This window comes from Leuresthes tenuis, unplaced genomic scaffold (genome assembly GCF_036924035.1).
Source record: "Leuresthes tenuis unplaced genomic scaffold, fLeuTen1.0.hap1 SCAF_5, whole genome shotgun sequence".
Lineage (NCBI taxonomy): Eukaryota > Metazoa > Chordata > Actinopteri > Atheriniformes > Atherinopsidae > Leuresthes > Leuresthes tenuis.
Genome location: NW_027325359.1, coordinates 24596013 through 24616194, shown reverse-complemented (window position 1 = coordinate 24616194; position 20182 = coordinate 24596013). Strand labels below are relative to the sequence as shown.

Below are 20182 nucleotides of genomic sequence, written 5' to 3'. Positions count from 1 at the left end.
TCGCCAAATCGGACACCCTCAACGCCCTGGCTGCGCCTAGAAATTCTGTCCATAAAAGTTAGGAACAGAATCGGTGACAAAGGGCAGCCCTGACGGAGTCCAACTCTCACCGGAAACGTATCCGACTTACTGCCGGCAATGCGGACCAAACTCTGGCACCGGTCATACAGAGACCGAACGGACCCTATCAAGGGGTCCGGCACTCCATATTCCCGGAGCACCCCCCACAGGACTCCACGAGGGACACGGTCGAACGCTTTCTTCAAGTCCACAAAACACATGTAGACTGGTTGGGCGAACTCCCATGCACCCTCCAGGATCCTGCCGAGGGTATAGAGCTGGTCCACTGTTCCACGGCCAGGACGAAAGCCACACTGCATCTCCTGAATCCGAGGCTCGATTATCCGACGGATCCTCCTCTCCAATACCCCCGAATAGACCTTACCAGGGAGGCTGAGGAGTGTGATACCCCTATAGTTGGAACACACCCTCCGGTCCCCCTTTTTAAAGAGGGGGACCACCACCCCAATCTGCCAGTCCAGAGGCACTGTCCCCGATGTCCACGCGATGCTGCAGAGGCGTGTCAGCCAAGACAGCCCTACAACATCCAGAGCCTTGAGAAACTCAGGACGGACCTCATCCACCCCCGGGGCCTTGCCACCGAGGAGCTTTTTGACCACCTCGGCAACCTCAGCCCCAGAAATGGGAGGCCCCGTCTCCGAGCTCTCCGACTCTGCCTCTTCCGAGCACGTGTTGGTAGGATTGAGGAGTTCCTCGAAGTACTCCCCCCACCGACTCACAACATCCCTAGTTGAGGTCAGCAAAGCCCCGTCCCCACTGTAAACAGTGTTGACTGTGAGCCGCTTCCCCCCCCTGAGACGCCGGATGGTGGACCAGAATCTCTTCGAGGCCGTCCGGAAATCGTTCTCCATGGTCTCACCGAACTCCTCCCAGGCCCGAGTTTTTTTCTCAGCAACCGCCGAAGCCGCAGCCCGTCTGGCCTGTCGGTACCTATCAGCTGCTTCCAGGGTCCCACTGGCCAAAAAGGCCCGATAGGACTCCTTCTTCAGCTTGACGGCTTCCCTCACCACTGGTGTCCACCAGCAGGTTCGAGGGTTGCCGCCACGACAGGCACCGACCACCTTACGGCCACAACTCCGATCAGCTGCCTCGGCAATGGAGTCACGGAACATGGCCCATTCGGACTCAATGTCCCCCACCTCCCCCGGGATATGGTTGAAGCTCTGCCGGAGGTGGGAGTTAAAGCTCCTTCTGACGGGGGATTCTGACAAACGCTCCCAGCAGACCCTCACAATACGTTTGGGCCTGCCAGGTCTGATCGGCATCCTCCCCCACCAGCGGAGCCAACTCACCACCAGGTGGTGATCAGTTGACAGCTCCGCCCCTCTCTTCACCCGAGTGTCCAGGACATACGGCCGCAAGTCCGCTGATACAACCACAAAGTCGATCATCGAACTGCGGCCAAGGGTGTCCTGGTGCCAAGTGCACATATGGACACCCTTATGTCTGAACATGGTGTTCGTTATGGACAGTCCATGACCAGCACAGAAGTCCAACAACATAACACCACTCTGGTTCAGATCGGGGGGGCCGTTCCTCCCAATCACACCCCTCCAGGTCTCACTGTCATTGCCCACGTGAGCATTGAAGTCCCCCAGCAGAACGAGGGAGTCTCCGGTAGGAGCATTCTCCAGTGCCTCCCCCAGAGACTCCAAAAAGGGTGGGTACTCTGAACTGCTGTTTGGCGCATAGGCACAAACAACAGTCAGGACTCGTCCCCCCACCCGAAGGCGGAGGGAGGCTACCCTCTCGTTCACTGGGGTAAACCCCAATGTACTGGCACACAGCCGGGGGGCAATAAGTATGCCCACACCTGCTCTGCGCCTCTCACCACGGGCAACTCCAGAGTGGAAGAGAGTCCAACCCCTCTCAAGAGGACTGGTTCCAGAGCCCAAGCCGTGCGTCGAGGTGAGTCCGACTATATCTAGTCTAGCCCGTCGGAAGGGGGACCCACGTCATCATTTCGGGCTATGCCCGACCGAGCCCCATGGGCACAGACCCGGCCACCAGGCGCCCGCTGCCGGGCCCCACCCCCGGGCCTGGCTCCGGGGGGAGGCCCCGGTGTCCCATATCCGGGCAAGGGATCACGAGGTCCAAATTTTTTGTTCATCATAAGGGGTCTTTTGAGCTGTTCTTTGTCTGGTCCCTCATCTAGGATCTGCTTGCCTTGGGTGACCCTACCAGGGGCTTAAAGCCCCGAGCAACATAGCTCCCGGACTCATTGGGGCACGCAAACTCCCCCACCACGATAAGGTGACAGCTCAGGAGGGAGGGATGTCAGATCATAATTTGCAAAAAGCTGATGAGAAAGGGTGAGAATGCCCAACTATACACCATCAAATGCGGGAGCGGAGTTGTTCGTCTGTGAGTAGGTGTGAATCTCCGACCATAATTGCTGAAAAATGTGTTAGAAAAGGTAAGAATGCCGGTCCATACATCATCAAAAGCGAGAGAAGTGGTGTTCTGCTGAAAGTAGGTGTGAATGTCCAGCCATAATTACTCACAAACGGGTAAGAAAATGTAGTGTTGCCAGACCATACATGATCAAAACAGGGAGCGGAGGTGTGAATGTCCGACTAAAGTTCAAATATATTAACAAAAGCGAGAGGAGAAGTCTTCGGATGAGAGTGTTTGAGAATTTCCAACCATAATCTATAAAATGCGGTGAAAAAAAGGTGTTATAGAACACTAAAAGGTGGAGCGGAAGTGTTCGGCTGCAAGAAGGTGTGAATGTCCGACTATATTTGGTGAAAAGCATGTGAAGCAAGGTCTGAATGCCCAACCTTACATCATCAAAAGCGAGATCAGAGGTGTTTGGCTGCAAGAAGGCCATAGTTTGCCAAAAGCGGGTAAGGTGCGAATGACCGACTAAATATCAACAAAAGTGGGGGCGGAGGTCTTCGGATGCAAGTGGGTGTGAATATTCCACCATACAAGTATGGTGGAGAGGAAGCTATGAATTGCTGACCATTGTTTGCAAAAAGCGGGTGAGAAAAGGTGCGAATGTCCAACCATACATGATCAAAACAGGGAGCGGACGTGTTTGGCTGCGACAAGGTTTTAATGTCCACCCATAATTAATGAATAGCGGGCAACAAGTAGGTTCGAATGCCCAACCATACATCATCAAAAGCAGGAGTGGATGTGTTCGGCTACAAGAAGGTTTGAATGTCCGAGCATAGTTTGTAAAAAGCGGGTAAGAAAAGCTTCGAATGCCCGAACATACACCATCAAAAGACAGACCGGACGTGTTCCGCTGTAAGTAGGTGTGAATGCCCAACCATAGTTGGTAAAAAGAAGGTAAGAAAAGGTTCAAATATCCGACTGTACACAATCAATAGCGGGAGCGGATGTGTTCGGCTACAAGAAGGTGTGAAAGTCTCACCATGGTTTGTAAAAAGCGGGTAAGAAAAGGTGCGAATGCCCGACAATGTATGATCAAAAGAGGGAGCGGAGGTTTTCGGCTACAAGAAGGTCTGAATGTCCGACCAAAGTTTGTAAAAAGCGGGTAAGAAAGGTTTGAATGCCCGACTATACACCATCAAAAGCGGGAGCGGAGGTGTTGCACTGTAAGACGGTGTGAATGTCTGACCATAGTTTGTAAAAAGCAGTAGGTGTGAATGTCAGATCATAATTTGCAAAAAGCTGATGAGAAAGGGTGAGAATGCCCTACTATACACCATCAAATGCGAGAGCGGAGGTGTTTGTCTGTGAGTAGGTGTGAATGTCCCACCCTAGTTGCTGAAAAATGTGTTAGAAAAGGTAAGAATGCCAGCCCATACATCATCAAAAGCGGGAGAGGTGGTGTTCGGCTGCAAGAAGGTGTGAATATCCAGCCATAATTACTCACAAACGGGTAAGAAAAGGTAAGAATACCAAACCATAAATTATCAAAAGCGGCAGCAGAGATGTTCGGCTGGTATTTATAAATGTCTAGATAGATTTGAACAAAAAACAACGTAGTATTTTGCAGTAAAAGAAAGAAAGGTTCAGAAATCCGAGAAAAAGCTTTTCATGAGTTCTGCATGATTTGGGATTTTGCTTATAAAATGCATTCCTTCAATCAAACTATGGTAAAACGGCTTTTACCTTCATATTTATCAATGTCTAGATCGACTTCAACAAAGAACAACATTAGATTTTGCAGTAGAAGAAAGAGAGACACTGAAGGATCAGGAATCCGAGAATAAGCTTATTTTCATACGTTCTGCATGATTTGGGATTTTGCTATAAAATGAATTCCTTCACTCAAACTATGTTAAAACTGCTTTTACCTTCATATTTATCGATGTCTAGATCGACTTCAACAAAGAACAACATTGTATATTGCAGTAGAAGAAAGAGCAACACTGAAGGAACAGGAATCCGAGAATAAGCTTACTTTCATACGTTCTGCATGATTTGGGATTTTATGTATAAAATGAATTCCTTCACTCAAACCAAGTGAAAACTTCTTTGTCCTTCATATTTATCAATGTCTAGATCGACTTCAACAAAGAACAACATTGTATATTGCAGTAGAAGAAAGAGAGACACTGAAGGAACAGGAATCCGAGAATAAGCTTCTTTTCATACGTTCTGCATGATTTGGGATTTTGCTATAAAATGAATTGCTTTGCTCAAACCAAGTTAAAATTGCTTTGTCTTCATATTTATCAATGTCAACGCAGTTTTAACATAGTTTGAGTGAAGGAATTCATTTTAAAACAAAATCTCAAAACATGCACAACACATGAAAAGCTTATTCTCGGATTCCTGATCCTTCAGTGTTGCTATTTGTTATATTGCAAAGTACAACGTGTTTTCTTTGTTTTGTTTAAATCTATCTCGACATTGATAAATATGGAAGGACAAAGCAGGTTTAACTTGGTTTGAGCAAAGCAATTCATTTTGTAGCAAAATCCGAAATCGTGAAGAACTCATGAAAGCAAGCTTATACTCGGATTCCTGAAACTTTTAGATCTTAGATTTGCTCTTTCTTTTACTGCAAAGTACGTTGGGTTTTTTTTTTGTTTAAATCTTTCTAGACAAGGTAAATATGAAGGACAAATCAGTTTTAACATAGTTTGAGTGAAGGAATGCATTTTATAAGCAAAATCCCAAATCATGCAAAACTAACGAAAAGCTTTTTCTCGCTTTTCACTGCTTTTTACAAACTGGTCGGACGTTCACACCTTCTTGCAGCCGAACAATTCCGCTTCCACTTTTGATGGTGTATATTCGGGCATTCAAACCTTTTCTTACCCGCTTTTTACAAACCATGGTCGGACTTTCACACCTTCTTGCAGCCGAACACCACCTCTCCCGCTTTTGATGATGTATGGTCCAGCATTCTTACCTTTTCTAACACATTTTTCAGCAATTATGGTCGGACATTCACACCTACTCACAGCCAAACACTTCCGCTCCCGCATTTGATGGTGTTTAGTCAGGCATTCTCACCCTTTCTCATCAACTTTTTGCATATGATCTGATATTCACACCTACTTGCAGTCGAACACCTCTGCTTCCGCTTTTGATGGTACATATTTGGGCATTCGAACCTTTTGTTACCCGCTTTTTACATACCATGGGTGGACTTTCACACCTTCTTGTAGCCGAACAACTCTGCTCCCGCTATTGATTGTGTACAGTCGGGTATTTTAACCTTTTCTTACCCGCTTTTTACCAACTATGGTCGGACATTCACACCTTCTTACAGCGGAACACGTCCGCTCCCTCTTTTGATGGTGTATGTTCGGGCATTCGAACCTTTTCTTACCTGCTTTTTACAAACCATGGTCGGACTTTCACACCTTCTTGTAGCCGAACACCTCCGCTCCCTCTTTTGATCATACATTGTTGGGCATTCGCACCTTGTCTTACCCGCTTTTTACAAACTATAGTCAGACATTCACACGTTGCAGCTGAACCACCTCCGCTCCCTGTTTTGATCATGTATGGTCTGGCAATACTAGCTTTTCTTACCCATTTGTGAGTAATTATGGCTGGACATTCACACCTACTTGCAGTCGAACAGCTCTGCTCCCGCTTTTGATTTTGTTTGGTTGGATATTCGACGCTTTTCTTAACTGCTTTTTACAAACTTTGGTCGGACGTTCAAACCTTCTTGCAACCGAACACCTCCGCTTCCGCTTTTGATGGTATATATTCGGGAATTCGAACCTTTTCTTACCCGCTTTTTACAAACCATGGTCGGACTTTCACACCTTCTTGTAGCCGAACAACTCCACTCACGCTATTGATTGTGTACAGTCGGGTAGTTTAACCTTTTCTTACCCGCTTTTTACCAACTATGGTTGGACATTCACACCGTCTTACAGCGGAACACCTCCGCTTCCGCTTTTGATGGTGTATAGTCGGGCATTCGAACCTTTTCTTACCCGCTTTTTACAAACTATGGTCGGACATTCAATCCTTCTTGTAGCCGAAAAGCTCCGCTCCCTCTTTTGATCATACATTGTCGGGCATTTGCAACTTTTCTTACCCACTTTTTACAAACCATGGTCGGACTGTCACACCTTCTTGTAGCTGAACACATCCGCTCCCACTATTGATTGTGTACAGTCAGGTTTTTTAACGTTTTCTTACCCGCTTCTTACCAACTCTGGTCGGACATTCACACCTTCTTAAAGCGGAACACGTCCGCTCCCTCTTTTGATGGTGTATGTTTGGGCATTCGAACCTTTTCTTACCCGCTTTTTACAAACTATGCTCGGACATTCAAACCTTCTTGTAGCCGAACACATCCACTCCTGCTTTTGATGATGTGTGGTTGGGCATTCGAACCTACTTCTTGCCCGCTTTTCATTAATTATGGGTGGACATTCACACCTTGTCGCAGCCAAACACCTCCGCTCCCTGTTTTGATCATGTATGGTTGGACATTCGCACCTTTTCTCAACCGCTTTTTGCAAACTATGGTCAGCAATTCACAGCTTCCTCTCCACCATACTTGTATGGTGGAAGATTCACACCCACTTGCATCCGAAGACCTCCGCCCCCACTTTTGTTGATATTTAGTCGGTCATTCGCACCTTACCCGCTTTTGGCAAACTATGGCCTTCTTGCAGCCAAACACCTCTGATCTCGCTTTTGATGATGTAAGGTTGGGCATTCAGACCTTGCTTCCCCTGCTTTTCACCAAATATAGTCGGACATTCACACCTTCTTGCAGCCGAACACTTCCGCTCCACCTTTTAGTGTTCTATAACACCTTTTTTTCACCGCATTTTATAGATTATGGTTGGAAATTCTCAACCATTGTCATCCGAAGACCTCTCCTCCCGCTTTTGTTAATATATTTGAACTTTAGTCGGACATTCACACCTTCTTGCAGCTGAACCACCTCCGCTCCCTGTTTTGATCATGTATGGTCTGGCAATACTACCTTTTCTTACCCGTTTGTGAGTAATTATGGCTGGACATTCACACCTACTTGCAGCCGAACACCTCCGCTTCCGCTTTTGATAGTATATATTCGGGCATTCGAACCTTTTGTTACCCGCTTTTTACAAACCATGGGTGGACTTTCACACCTTCTTGTACCCGAACAACCCTGCTCCCGCTATTGGTGGTGTACAGTCGGGTATTTTAACCTTTTCTTACCCGCTTTTTACCAGCTCTGGTCGGACATTCACACCTTCTTACAGCGGAACACGTCCGCTCCCTCTTTTGATGGTGTATTTTCGGGCATTCAAACCTTTTCTTACCCGCTTTTTACAAACTATGCTCGGACATTCAGACCTTCTTGCAGCTGAATCACCTCCGCTCCCTGTTTTTATTATGTATGGTCTGGCAATACTACCTTTTCTTACCCGTTTGTGAGTAATTATGGCTGGACATTCACACCTACTTTCAGCAGAACACCACCTCTCTCGCTTTTGATGATGTATGGACCGGCATTCTTACCTTTTCTAACACATTTTTCAGCAATTATGGTCGGACATTCCCACCTACTCACAGACAAACAACTCCGCTCCCGCATTTGATGGTGTATAGTCGGGCATTCTCACTCTTTCTCATCAGCTTTTTGCAAATTATGATCTGATATTCACAGCTGCTTTTGATAATGTATGGTTGGGCATTCGCACCTTTTTTTACCCATTTTTCAGGAATTATGGGTGGACATTCACACCGTCTTGCAGCTGAAAACATCCTCTCCCGCTTATGATCATGTGCGGTTTGATATTCGAAAATTTTCTTTCATGTTTTAAAGAAATTATTGATGGACATTCAGACCTTCTTGCAGCTGAACCCCTCTGCTCGCGCTTTTGATGGTGTATAGTAGGGCTTTCGAGCCTTTTCTTCCCGGTTTTTACAAATTATGGTTGGACATTCAGACCTTCTTGCAACCTAACACCTCCGCTCCCTCTTTTGATCATACATTGTCTGGCATTCGCACCTTGTCTTACGCGCTTTTTACAAACTTTAGTCGGACATTCAGACCTTCTTGCAGCTGAACCACCTCCGCTCCCTGTTTTGATCATGTATGGTCTGGCAATACTACCTTTTCTTACCCGTTTGTGAGTAATTTTGGCTGGACATTCACACCTACTCAAAGCCGAACAACTCCGCTACCGCATTTGATGGTGTATAGTCGGGCATTCTCACCCTTTCTCATCAGCTTTTTGCAAATTATGATCTGACATTCACACCTACTTGCAGTCGAACAGCTCTGCTCCCGCTTTTGATTATGTTTGGTTGGATATTCGAACCTTTTCTTAACTGCTTTTTACAAACTTTGTTCGGAGGTACACGTCTTCTTGAAGCCGAACACCTCCGCTTCCGCTTTTGATGGTGTATAGTCGGGCTTTCGAGCCTTTTCTTACCTGGTTTTTAGAAATTATGGTTGGACATTCAGACCTCGCAGCCGAACACCTCCGCTCCCTCTTTTGATCATACATTGTCGGTTATTCGCACCTTGTCTTACCCGCTTTTTGCAAACTATAGTCAGACATTCACACGTTGCAGCTGAACCACCTCTTCTCCCTGTTTTGATTATGTATGGTCTGGCAATACTACCTTTTCTTACCCGGTTGTGAGTAATTATGGCTGGACATTCACACCTACTTGCAGCCGAACACCTCCGCTTCCGCTTTTGATAGTATATATTCGGGCATTCGAACCTTTTGTTACCCGCTTTTTACAAACCATGGGTGGACTTTCACACCTTCTTGTACCCGAACAACCCTGCTCCCGCTATTGGTGGTGTACAGTCGGGTATTTTAACCTTTTCTTACCCGCTTTTTACAAACTATGGTCGGACATTCACACCTTCTTACAGCGGAACACGTCTGCTCCACCTTTTAGTGTTCTATCACACCTTTTTTTCACCGCATTTTATGGATTATGGTTGGAAATTCTCAACCACTCTCATCCCAAGACCTCTCCTCCCGCTTTTGTGAATATATTTGAACTTTAGTCGGACATTCACACCTTCTTGCAGCTGAACCACCTCCGCTCCCTGTTTTGATCATGTATGATCTGGCAATACTACATTTTCTTACCTGTTTGTGAGTAATTATGGCTGGACATTCACACCTACTTTCAGCAGAACACCACCTCTCTCGCTTTTGATGATGTATGGACCGGCATTCTTACCTTTTCTAACACATTTTTCAGCAATTATGGTCGGAGATTCACACCTACTAACAGACGAACAACTCCGCTCCCGCATTTGATGGTGTATAGTTGTTGTTTTGCAAATTATGATCTGACATTCACACTTACTTGCAGTCGAACAGTTCTGCTCCCGCTTTTGATTATGTTTGGTTGGATATTCGAAACTTTTCTTAACTGCTTTTTACAAACTTTGGTTGGACGTTCAAACCTTCTTGTAGCCGAACACATCCACAGCTGCTTTTGATGATGTATGGTTGGGTATTCGCACCTTTTTTTTACCCATTTTTCAGTAATTATGGGTGGACATTCACACCTTCTTGCAGCTGAACACCTCCTCTCCCACTTATGATCATGTGCGGTTTGATTTTCAAAATTTTACTTTCAATTTTTTCTAGCAATTATTGATGGACATTCAGACCTTCTTGCAGCTGAACAACTCCGCTCCCTCTTTTGATCATAAATTGTCGGGCATTCGAACCTTTTCTTACCCGCTTTTTACAAAACTTGGTCGGACTTTCACACCTTTTAGTAGCCGAACAACTCCGCTCCCGCTATTGATTGTGTACAGTCGGGTATTTTAACCTTTTCTTACCCGCTTTTTACCAACTATGGTCGGACATTCATAACTTCTTACAACGGAACACCTCCGCTCCTTATTTTGATGATGTATGGTTGGGCATTCAAACCTACTTGTTGCCCGCTTTTCATTAATTATGGGTGGACATTCACACCTTGTCGCAGCCAAACACCTCCGCTCCCTGTTTTGATGGTGTATAATGGTGGACATTCGCACCTTTTCTCACCCGCTTTTTACTATGGTCGGCCATTCACAGCTTCCTCTCCACCATACTTGTATGGTGGGATATTCACACCCACTTGCATCCGAAGACCTCCGCCCCCACTTTTGTTGATATTTAGTCGGTCATTCGCACCTTACCCGCTTTTGGCAAACTATGGCCTTCTTGCAGCCAAACACCTGATCTCGCTTTTGATGATGTAAGGTTGGGCATTCAGACCTTGCTTCACCTACTTTTCACCAAATATAGTCGGACATTCACACCTTCTTGCAGCCGAACACTTCCGCTCCACTTTTGAGTGTTCTATGTAGCATTCACACCTTTTTCTTCACCGCATTTTATAGATTATGGTTGGAAATTCTCACCCACTCTCATCCGAAGACCTCTCCTCCCGCTTTTGTTAATGTATAGTCGGGCATGAGAACCTTTTCTTACCCGCTTTTTACAAATTATGGTTGGACATTCACACCTACTTGCAGCCGAATACTGATACTGATCCTCCCGTAATAAAATGGTCGGATCTTATCAAACACACTTTGTTTCTTGTGACAATCAAGTCAGCGAAACAGCGTATACACGTCAAGACACTGAATCAAGTTTGCCACAAGAACTCATAAGTTTGGCAGTATTGCTCTGCCGTCAGCAATCATACACCCATTTTATTTTCGTGAGACATGTGCAGGCACCTGTTCATCTACTGTTCTATCACTATGAATTAGTTTATCTATTATCAATAAGGATACTTCTACAACTACTATCAAAGTATGTCCGGACTTCTTATGTTGTCAGTTGCTATATATGAATAAGTGGGTAGCTACTGACAAGCATTAAGCATGTCACACAGCCCAAACATATAACATTTCAGGACACACCACACAGTTAACAACCACAGTGAAGCGTGTCAAAGCCCAAACATGTAACATTCAACGGGACACTTACACAACACATTCAAATCAAACAGTCAGACAACATACAAGAACATATACCCCAGCCGGCATTGCTCCCTGCCTATTTTCCTACAGCTCACTATGTGTGCGCACACCTTTATTCACAAACTCTTCAACTTATACTCTTTTACCGAAGCTGCTACAGCTCGATTGGCCGAATACCCTTAGATCCTATTTCGGTGAATTTGACATCTGCCTTACATGTAACAGATTAGCGATTTAGTTTGAGTGAAGGAATTCATTTTATAGCAAAATCCCAAATCGTGAAGAACTCATGAAAGTAAGCTTATTCTCGGATTCATGAAACTTTAGATTTGCTCTGTCTTTTACTGCAAAGTACAACGTTGTTTTTTTTGTTTAAATCTTTCTAGACATGGTAAATATGAAGGACAAAGCAGTTTTAACATAGTTTGAGTGAAGGAATTCATTTTATAGATAAAATCCCAAGAGTCTGCTGAGAAACAAGAATGAATGCGAAGTAGACTTTAACACGGCTCTAGGAGCGAGCCGAGTGTGGGCTAACCGGGAGAATTGCTTGAAAGAAACGCGACACCGAATGAGCGGTCAGAACAAAGCCTCAATACGGTTTTCCCGTGGTGTTTTTGTTGCTGCCTTGTCTTTTGCACAGAGTAAAAGACAAGGCAGCCATCGAATAGGGCCCGATTGTTCCTACTTGGTCAGCCGAGGAGCAAGGGGGGGAGCAAGCGTCTCAACCAAGCAAAGCTCACCATGGGGAAGGTGGCTATGCCAACTAGCCTGATGCCCTGCTCCCGCAGTGATGGATAATCGTACTCTGGTTTCTCTTCATAACGTACAAGTCTTTCGCCTTTTACTAAAGACTTCCGTGGAAAGCAGCACTAATGAGTTGTTGCTATTTTTGGCAGGCTTTACCTTTGCGGGTGAAGCCCTTTCCGTCTGTGCAAAAGAAATCTTGTTACTGTGCAGAGTGACTTCTCTGAGTAGAGTCGCCTTACTTGTTGCAACTGTGCCGATGTTTGAAGCTGGAGTGCAACGTTGTTGCTTGGATGGTGCTTGCTGGAGCGTGCGGGAGTGCAAAGTTATACCATTTAAAAGGGCTGAAGAGTGCTCAGTGCAGCGGGTGGGCGGAGGTGCAAAGTGACACTCTGGCCACCTATGGCCATAAAAAGAACACCGCTACAAGTGCGCATTGTGCCAGGAAGGGCCCTTGGACGTGAACCAGTGGACAGATATCACTTCTCGGCCTTTTGGCTAAGATCAAGTGTAGTACCTGTTCTTATCAGTTTAATATCTGATATGGCCTTTGTACGAGGACTACATATTAAATTGATTTTTAGCAATAGGAGTTGAAAAAGGAGCTTGCTCCGTTCACTCCAAGCATCGACCCGGTACTGCAGTGCCGCTGGGAACGGTGCGCTCTTCTCTGCTCTTGTGAAAAAGCAAACAGTGGTAGACTTTAACACAGCTCTGGGGGCGAGCCGAGTGCGGGCTAACCGGGAGAATTGCTTGAAAGAAACGCGACACTGAATGAGCGGTCAGAACAAAGCCTCAATACGGTGTTCCCGTGGTGTTTGTGGCTGCCTTGTCTTTTGCACAGAGTAAAAGACAAGGCAGCCATCGAATAGGGCCCGATTTTTCCTACTTGGTCAGCCGAGGAGCAAGGAGGGGGAGCAAGCGTCTCAACCAAGCAAAGCTCACCATGGGGAAGGTGGCTATGCCAACTAGCCTGATGCCCTGCTCCCGCAGTGACAGATAATCGTACTCTGGTTTCTCTTCATAATGTACAAGTCTTTCGCCTTTTACTAAAGACTTCCGTGGAGAGCAGCACTAATGAGTTGTTGCTATTTTTGGCAGGCTTTACCTTTGCGGGTGAAGCCCTTTCTGTCTGTGCAAAAGAAATCTTGTTACTGTGCAGAGTGACTTCTCTGAGTAGAGTTGCCTTACTTGTTGCGACTGTGCCGATGTTTGAAGCTGGAGTGCAAAGTTGTTGCTTGAATGGTGCTCGCTGGAGCGTGCGGGAGTGCAAAGTTATACCATTTAAAAGGGCTGAAGAGTGCTCAGTGCAGCGGGTGGGCGGAGATGCAAAGTGACACTCTGGCCACCTCGAAAACCGAGGTTACATCCAGTACCAGGGGCAGCCCAAGCTCTGCCGCAAGTGTGGTGAGCATGGGCACCTGGTTGAGGCTTGTACCAAGGTGATATGTGGGAAGTGCAGAGAAATTGGGGACACTTTTGGAGAGTGTCCAAATGGCAGGAAATGTAATCTCTGTGGAGAATTAAATCACCTCTTCTGAGATTGCCCTAAATCTTTTGCCAACAAATTAAAGACGGTAAAGCCACAGTCAAGCCAACAAAGAGAAGGACCAGAGGTGGCAGTTGGTGAACAAAGTGAAGAGGTTGACCCAATAAATTCAAACTTCCCGCTAAAAGCTTGGATTGGAAGTGAGGAGCAAAAAGGAGAGGGGCCTGTAGAGGCCTCACCACTCAGTGCTGAAGTCTGTGAGAATTCACAGGCAGAGGGTGGAGCTAAGCTAAATGAGGAGGAAGAGCAGACAGGTGAGTCTAGTGAAGGTACTCACCTCCCCGAAGGTCAACAGCCGAGGAGGACGGCATCTGAGTTGTCCTCTGATTCCCTTTAGCTCTGCAATCAACCCCCAGGGACTCAAAGTTAAATGCAACATTGCATCAGAGGCCAACACGAGAGTCCGAAAAGGAGAGCTAGTTTCCCAAGAAATAACCTGAGTGTGTAATTTGTTTTGATAACTTAGAAAAACGAAAATGACATACCTACTTTCCTTTATCCTTTTAATGGTTCTCACCTTCTCAACACTAAATGTGAGAAGTGTGAAATCAAAGACAAGAGCCCAGAGTATTATATCCTTCTTAGACTCCATAAAATCAGATGTGTTTTTAATACAAGAATGTGGACTACCTTTTTTGAAAAACCATAGACATTGGGAGGAAATGTGGCCCAATTTATCGATATGGAGTGGCTCAAATCAAATTAAAAATGATGGTGTGGCCATTCTAATTAAAAATCCGCATGTTCTGGTGCGAGACGGACGGGCACTTTTAGCACACTTGAATTTTATGGGGCAAGACCTCTTAAATATTTATGGTTTCAATGGAAAAAATGACAGGTATGACCTTTTAGAAGATTACTCACAAACGGGTAAGAAATGGTAGTATTGCCAGACAATACATGATCAAAACAGGGTGCGGAGGTGGTTCAGCTGAAAGGTGTGAATTTCTGACTAAAGTTTGTAAAAAGCGCGTAAGACAAGGTGCGAATGCCCAACAATGTATGATCAAAAGAGGGAGCGGAGGTTTTCGGCTGCAAGGTCTGAATGTCCAACCATAATTTGTAAAAACCGGGGAAGAAAAGGCTCGAAAGCCCGACTATACACCATCAAAAGCGGGAGCGGAGGTGTTCAGCTGCAAGAAGGTGTGAATGTCCGACCATAGTTGGTAAAAAGCGGGTAAGAAAAGGTTAAAATGCCCGACTGTACACCATCAAAAGCGGAAGCGGAGGTGTTCGGCTTCAAGAAGACGTGAACCTCCGAACAAAGTTTGTAAAAAGCAGTTAAGAAAAGGTTCGAATATCCAACCAAACATAATCAAAAGCGGGAGCAGAGCTTTTCGACTGCAAGTAGGTGTGAATGTCAGATCATGATTTGCAAAAAGCTGATGAGAAAGGGTGAGAATGCCCGACTATACACCATCAAATGCGGTAGCGGAGTTGTTTGTCTGTGAGTAGGTGTGAATCTGCGACCATAATTGCTGAAAAATGTGTTAGAAAAGGTAAGAATGCCGGTCCATACATCATCAAAAGCGAGAGAGGTGGTGTTCTGCTGAAAGTAGGTGTGAATGTCCAGCCATAATTACTCACAAACGGGTAAGAAAAGGTAGTATTGCCAGACCATACATGATCAAAACAGGGAGCGGAGGTGGTTCAGCTGCAACGTGTGAATGTCTGACTATAGTTTGTAAAAAGCGGGTAAGACAAGGTGCGAATGCCCGACAATGTATAATCAAAAGAGGGAGCGGAGGTGTTCGGCTGCAAGGTCTGAATGTCCAACCATAATTTCTAAAAACCGGGTAAGAAAAGGCTCAAAAGCCCGACTTTACACCATCAAAAGCGGGAGCGGAGGTGTTCAGCTGCAACGTGTGAATGTCTGACTATAGTTTGTAAAAAGCGGGTAAGACAAGGTGCGAATGCCCGACAATGTATAATCAAAAGAGGGAGCGGAGGTGTTCGGCTGCAAGGTCTGAATGTCCAACCATAATTTCTAAAACCCGGGTAAGAAAAGGCTCAAAAGCCCGACTTTACACCATCAAAAGCGGGAGCGGAGGTGTTCAGCTGCAAGAAGGTGTGAATGTTCGACTAAAGTTTGTAAAAATCTGGTAAGACAAGGTATGAATGTCCGACAATGTATGATCAAAAGCGGGAGCGGAGGTGTTCATCTGCAAGCAGGTCTGAATGTCCATCAATAATTGCTAGAAAAAATTAAAGTAAAAATTTCGAAAATCAAACCGCACATGATCATAAGTGGGAGAGGAGGTGTTCAGCTGCAAGAAGGTGTGAATGTCCACCCATAATTCCTTAAAAATGGGTAAAAAAAAGGTGCGAATACCCAACCATACATCATCAAAAGCAGGTGTTAATGTCAGATCATAATTTGCAAAAAGCTGATGAGAAAGGGTGAGAATGCCCGACTATACACCATCAAATGCGGGAGCGGAGTTGTTTGTCTGTGAGTAGGTGTGAATCTCCGACCATAATTGCTGAAAAATGTGTTAGAAAAGGTAAGAATGCCGGTCCATACATCATCAAAAGCGAGAGAGGTGGTGTTCTGCTGAAAGTAGGTGTGAATGTCCAGCCATAATTACTCACAAACGGGTAAAAAAAAGTAGTATTGCCAGACCATACATGATCAAAACAGGGAGCGGAGGTGGTTCAGCTGCAAGAAGGTGTGAATGTCTGACTAAAGTTCAAATATATTAACAAAAGCGGGAGGAGAGGTCTTCGGATAGATTGGTTGAGAATTTCCAACCATAATCTATAAAATGCGGTGAAAAAAAGGTGTGATAGAACACTAAAAGGTGGAGCGGAAGTGTTCGGCTGCAAGAAGGTGTGAATGTCCGACTATATTTGGTGAAAAGCAGGTGAAGCAAGGTCTGAATGCCCAACCTTACATCATCAAAAGTGAGATCAGAGGTGTTTGGCTGCAAGAAGGCCATAGTTTGCCAAAAGCGGGTAAGGTGCGAATGACCGACTAAATATCAACAAAAGTGGGGGCGGAGGTCTTCGGATGCAAGTGGGTGTGAATATCCCACCATACAAGTATGGTGGAGAGGAAGCTGTGAATTGCTGACCATAGTTTGCAAAAAGCGGGTGAGAAAAGGTGCGAATGTCCAACCATACACCATCAAAACAGGGAGCGGAGGTGTTTGGCTGCGACAAGGTGTGAATGTCCACCCATAATTAATGAAAAGCGGGCAAGAAGTAGGTTCGAATGCCCAACCACTCATCATCAAAAGCAGGAGTGGATGTGTTCGGCTATAAAAAGGTTTGAATGTCCGAGCATAATTTGTAAAAAGCGGGTAAGAAAAGGTTCGAATGCCCGAACATACACCATCAAAAGAGGGAGCGGAGGTGTTCCGCTGTAAGAAGGTGTGAATGTCCGACCAGAGTTGGTAAAAAGCGGGTAAGAAAAGGTTAAAAAACCCGACTGTACACAATCAATAGCGGGAGCATATGTGTTCGGCTACAAGAAGGTGTGACAGTCCGACCATGGTTTGTAAAAAGCGGGTAAGAAAAGGTGCAAATGCCCGACAATGTATGATCAAAAGAGGGAGCGGAGCTTTTCGGCTACAAGAAGGTTTGAATGTCCGACCATAGTTTGTAAAAAGCGGGTAAGAAAAGGTTCGAATGCCCGACTATACACCATCAAAAGCGGAAGCGGAGGTGTTCCGCTGTAGACGGTGTGAATGTCCGACCATAGTTGTTAAAAAGCGGGTAAGAAAAGGTTAAACTACACGACTGTACACAATCAATAGCGGGAGTGGAGTTGTTCGGCTACAAGAAGGTGTGAAAGTCCGACCATGGTTTGTAAAAAACGGGTAAGAAAAGGTTCGAATTCCCGAATATATACCATCAAAAGCGGAAGCGGAGGTGTTCGGTTGCAAGAAGGTGTGAACGTCCGACCAAAGTTTGTAAAAAGCAGTTAAGAAAAGGTTCGAATATCCAACCAAACAAAATCAAAAGCAGGAGCAGAGCTGTTCGACTGCAAGTAGGTGTGAATGTCCAGCCATAATTACTCACAAACGGGTAAGAAAAGGTAGTATTGCCACTCCATACATGATCAAAACAGGGAGCGGAGGTGGTTCAGCTGCAACGTGTGAATGTCTGACTATAGTTTGTAAAAAGCGGGTAAGACAAGGTGCGAATGCCCGACAATGTATGATCAAAAGTGGGAGCGGAGGTGTTCGGCTGCAAGGTCTGAATATCCAACCATAATTTCTAAAAACCGGGTAAGAAAAGGCTCGAAAGCCCGACTTTACACCATCAAAAGCGGGAGCGGAGGTGTTCAGCTGCAAGAAGGTGTGAATGTTCGACTAAAGTTTGTAAAAATCTGGTAAGACAAGGTATGAATGTCCGACAATGTATGATCAAAAGCGGGAGCGGAGGTGTTCATCTGCAAGCAGGTCTGAATGTCCATCAATAATTGCTAGAAAACATGAAAGTAAAAATTTCTAAAATCAAACCACACATGATCATAAGTGGGAGAGGAGGTGTTCAGCTGCAAGAAGGTGTGAATATCCACCCATAATTCCTGAAAAATGGGTAAAAAAAAGGTGCGAATGCCCAACCATACATCATCAAAAGCAGCTGTGGATGTGTTCGGCTACAAGAAGGTGTGAACGTCCAACAAAAATTTGTAAAAAGCAGTTAAGAAAAGGTTCGAATATCCAACCAAACATAATCAAAAGCGGGAGCAGAACTCTTCGACTGCAAGTAGGTGTGGATGTCAGATCATAATTTGCAAAAAGCTGATGAGAAAGGGTGAGAATGCCCGACTATACACCATCAAATGCGGGAGCGGAGTTGTTTGTCTGTGAGTAGGTGTGAATCTGCGACCATAATTGCTGAAAAATGTGTTAGAAAAGGTAAGAATGCCGGTCCATACATCATCAAAAGCGAGAGAGGTGGTGTTCTGCTGAAAGTAGGTGTGAATGTCCAGCCATAATTACTCACAAACGGGTAAGAAAAGGTAGTATTGCCAGACCATACATGATCAAAACAGGGAGCGGAGGTGGTTCAGCTGCAACGTGTGAATGTCTGACTATAGTTTGTAAAAAGCGGGTAAGACAAGGTGCGAATGCACGACAATGTATAATCAAAAGAGGGAGCGGAGGTGTTCAGCTGCAAGAAGGTGTGAATGTTCGACTAAAGTTTGTAAAAATCTGGTAAGACAAGGTGCGAATGCCCGACAATGTATGATCAAAAGCGGGAGCGGAGGTGTTCAGCTGCAAGAAGGTCTGAATGTCCATCAATAATTGCTAGAAAAAAATAAAGTAAAAATTTCGAAAATCAAACCGCACATGATCATAAGTGGGAGAGGAGGTGTTCAGCTGCAAGAAGGTGTGAATGTCCACCCATAATTGCTGAAAAATGGGTAAAAAAAAGGTGCGAATACCCAACCATACATCATCAAAAGCAGGTGTTAATGTCAGATCATAATTTGCAAAAAGCTGATGAGAAAGGGTGAGAATGCCCGACTATACACCATCAAATGCGGGAGCGGAGTTGTTTGTCTGTGAGTAGGTGTGAATCTCCGACCATAATTGCTGAAAAATGTGTTAGAAAAGGTAAGAATGCCGGTCCATACATCATCAAAAGCGAGAGAGGTGGTGTTCTGCTGAAAGTAGGTGTGAATGTCCAGCCATAATTACTCACAAACGGGTAAGAAAAAGTAGTATTGCCAGACCATACATGATCAAAACAGGGAGCGGAGGTGGTTCAGCTGCAAGAAGGTGTGAATGTCCGACTAAAGTTCAAATATATTAACAAAAGCGGGAGGAGAGGTCTTCGGATGAGAGTGGTTGAGAATTTCCAACCATAATCTATAAAATGCGGTGAAAAAAAGGTGTGATAGAACACTAAAAGGTGGAGCGGAAGTGTTCGGCTGCAAGAAGGTGTGAATGTCCGACTATATTTGGTGAAAAGCATGTGAAGCAAGGTCTGAATGCCCAACCTTACATCATCAAAAGCGAGATCAGAGGTGTTTGGCTGCAAGAAGGCCATAGTTTGCCAAAAGCGGGTAAGGTGCGAATGACCGACTAAATATCAACAAAAGTGGGGGCGGAGGTCTTCGGATGCAAGTGGGTGTGAATATTCCACCATACAAGTATGGTGGAGAGGAAGCTATGAATTGCTGACCATTGTTTGCAAAAAGCGGGTGAGAAAAGGTGCGAATGTCCAACCATACATGATCAAAACAGGGAGCGGACGTGTTTGGCTGCGACAAGGTTTTAATGTCCACCCATAATTAATGAATAGCGGGCAACAAGTAGGTTCCAATGCCCAACCATACATCATCAAAAGCAGGAGTGGATGTGTTCGGCTACAAGAAGGTTTGAATGTCCGAGCATAGTTTGTAAAAAGCGGGTAAGAAAAGCTTCGAATGCCCGAATATACACCATCAAAAGACAGACCGGACGTGTTCCGCTGTAAGTAGGTGTGAATGCCCA

At 45.2% G+C, this 20182-nt stretch overlaps 3 non-coding genes across 3 annotated transcripts; all 3 read left to right on the top strand.

Moving 5' to 3' along the window:
* Positions 1-12237: 12237 nt before the first annotated feature.
* Positions 12238-12351, top strand: LOC140308360 (U5 spliceosomal RNA). Its single transcript, XR_011916314.1, has one exon. It is a non-coding gene; the product is annotated as a U5 spliceosomal RNA (small nuclear RNA).
* A 308-nt stretch (positions 12352-12659) lies between these two features.
* LOC140308375 (U2 spliceosomal RNA) lies at positions 12660-12850 on the top strand. The gene has a single exon (XR_011916328.1). It is a non-coding gene; the product is annotated as a U2 spliceosomal RNA (small nuclear RNA).
* Positions 12851-13186: 336 nt separating this feature from the next.
* Positions 13187-13300, top strand: LOC140308295 (U5 spliceosomal RNA). Its single transcript, XR_011916255.1, has one exon. It is a non-coding gene; the product is annotated as a U5 spliceosomal RNA (small nuclear RNA).
* Positions 13301-20182: the final 6882 nt, after the last annotated feature.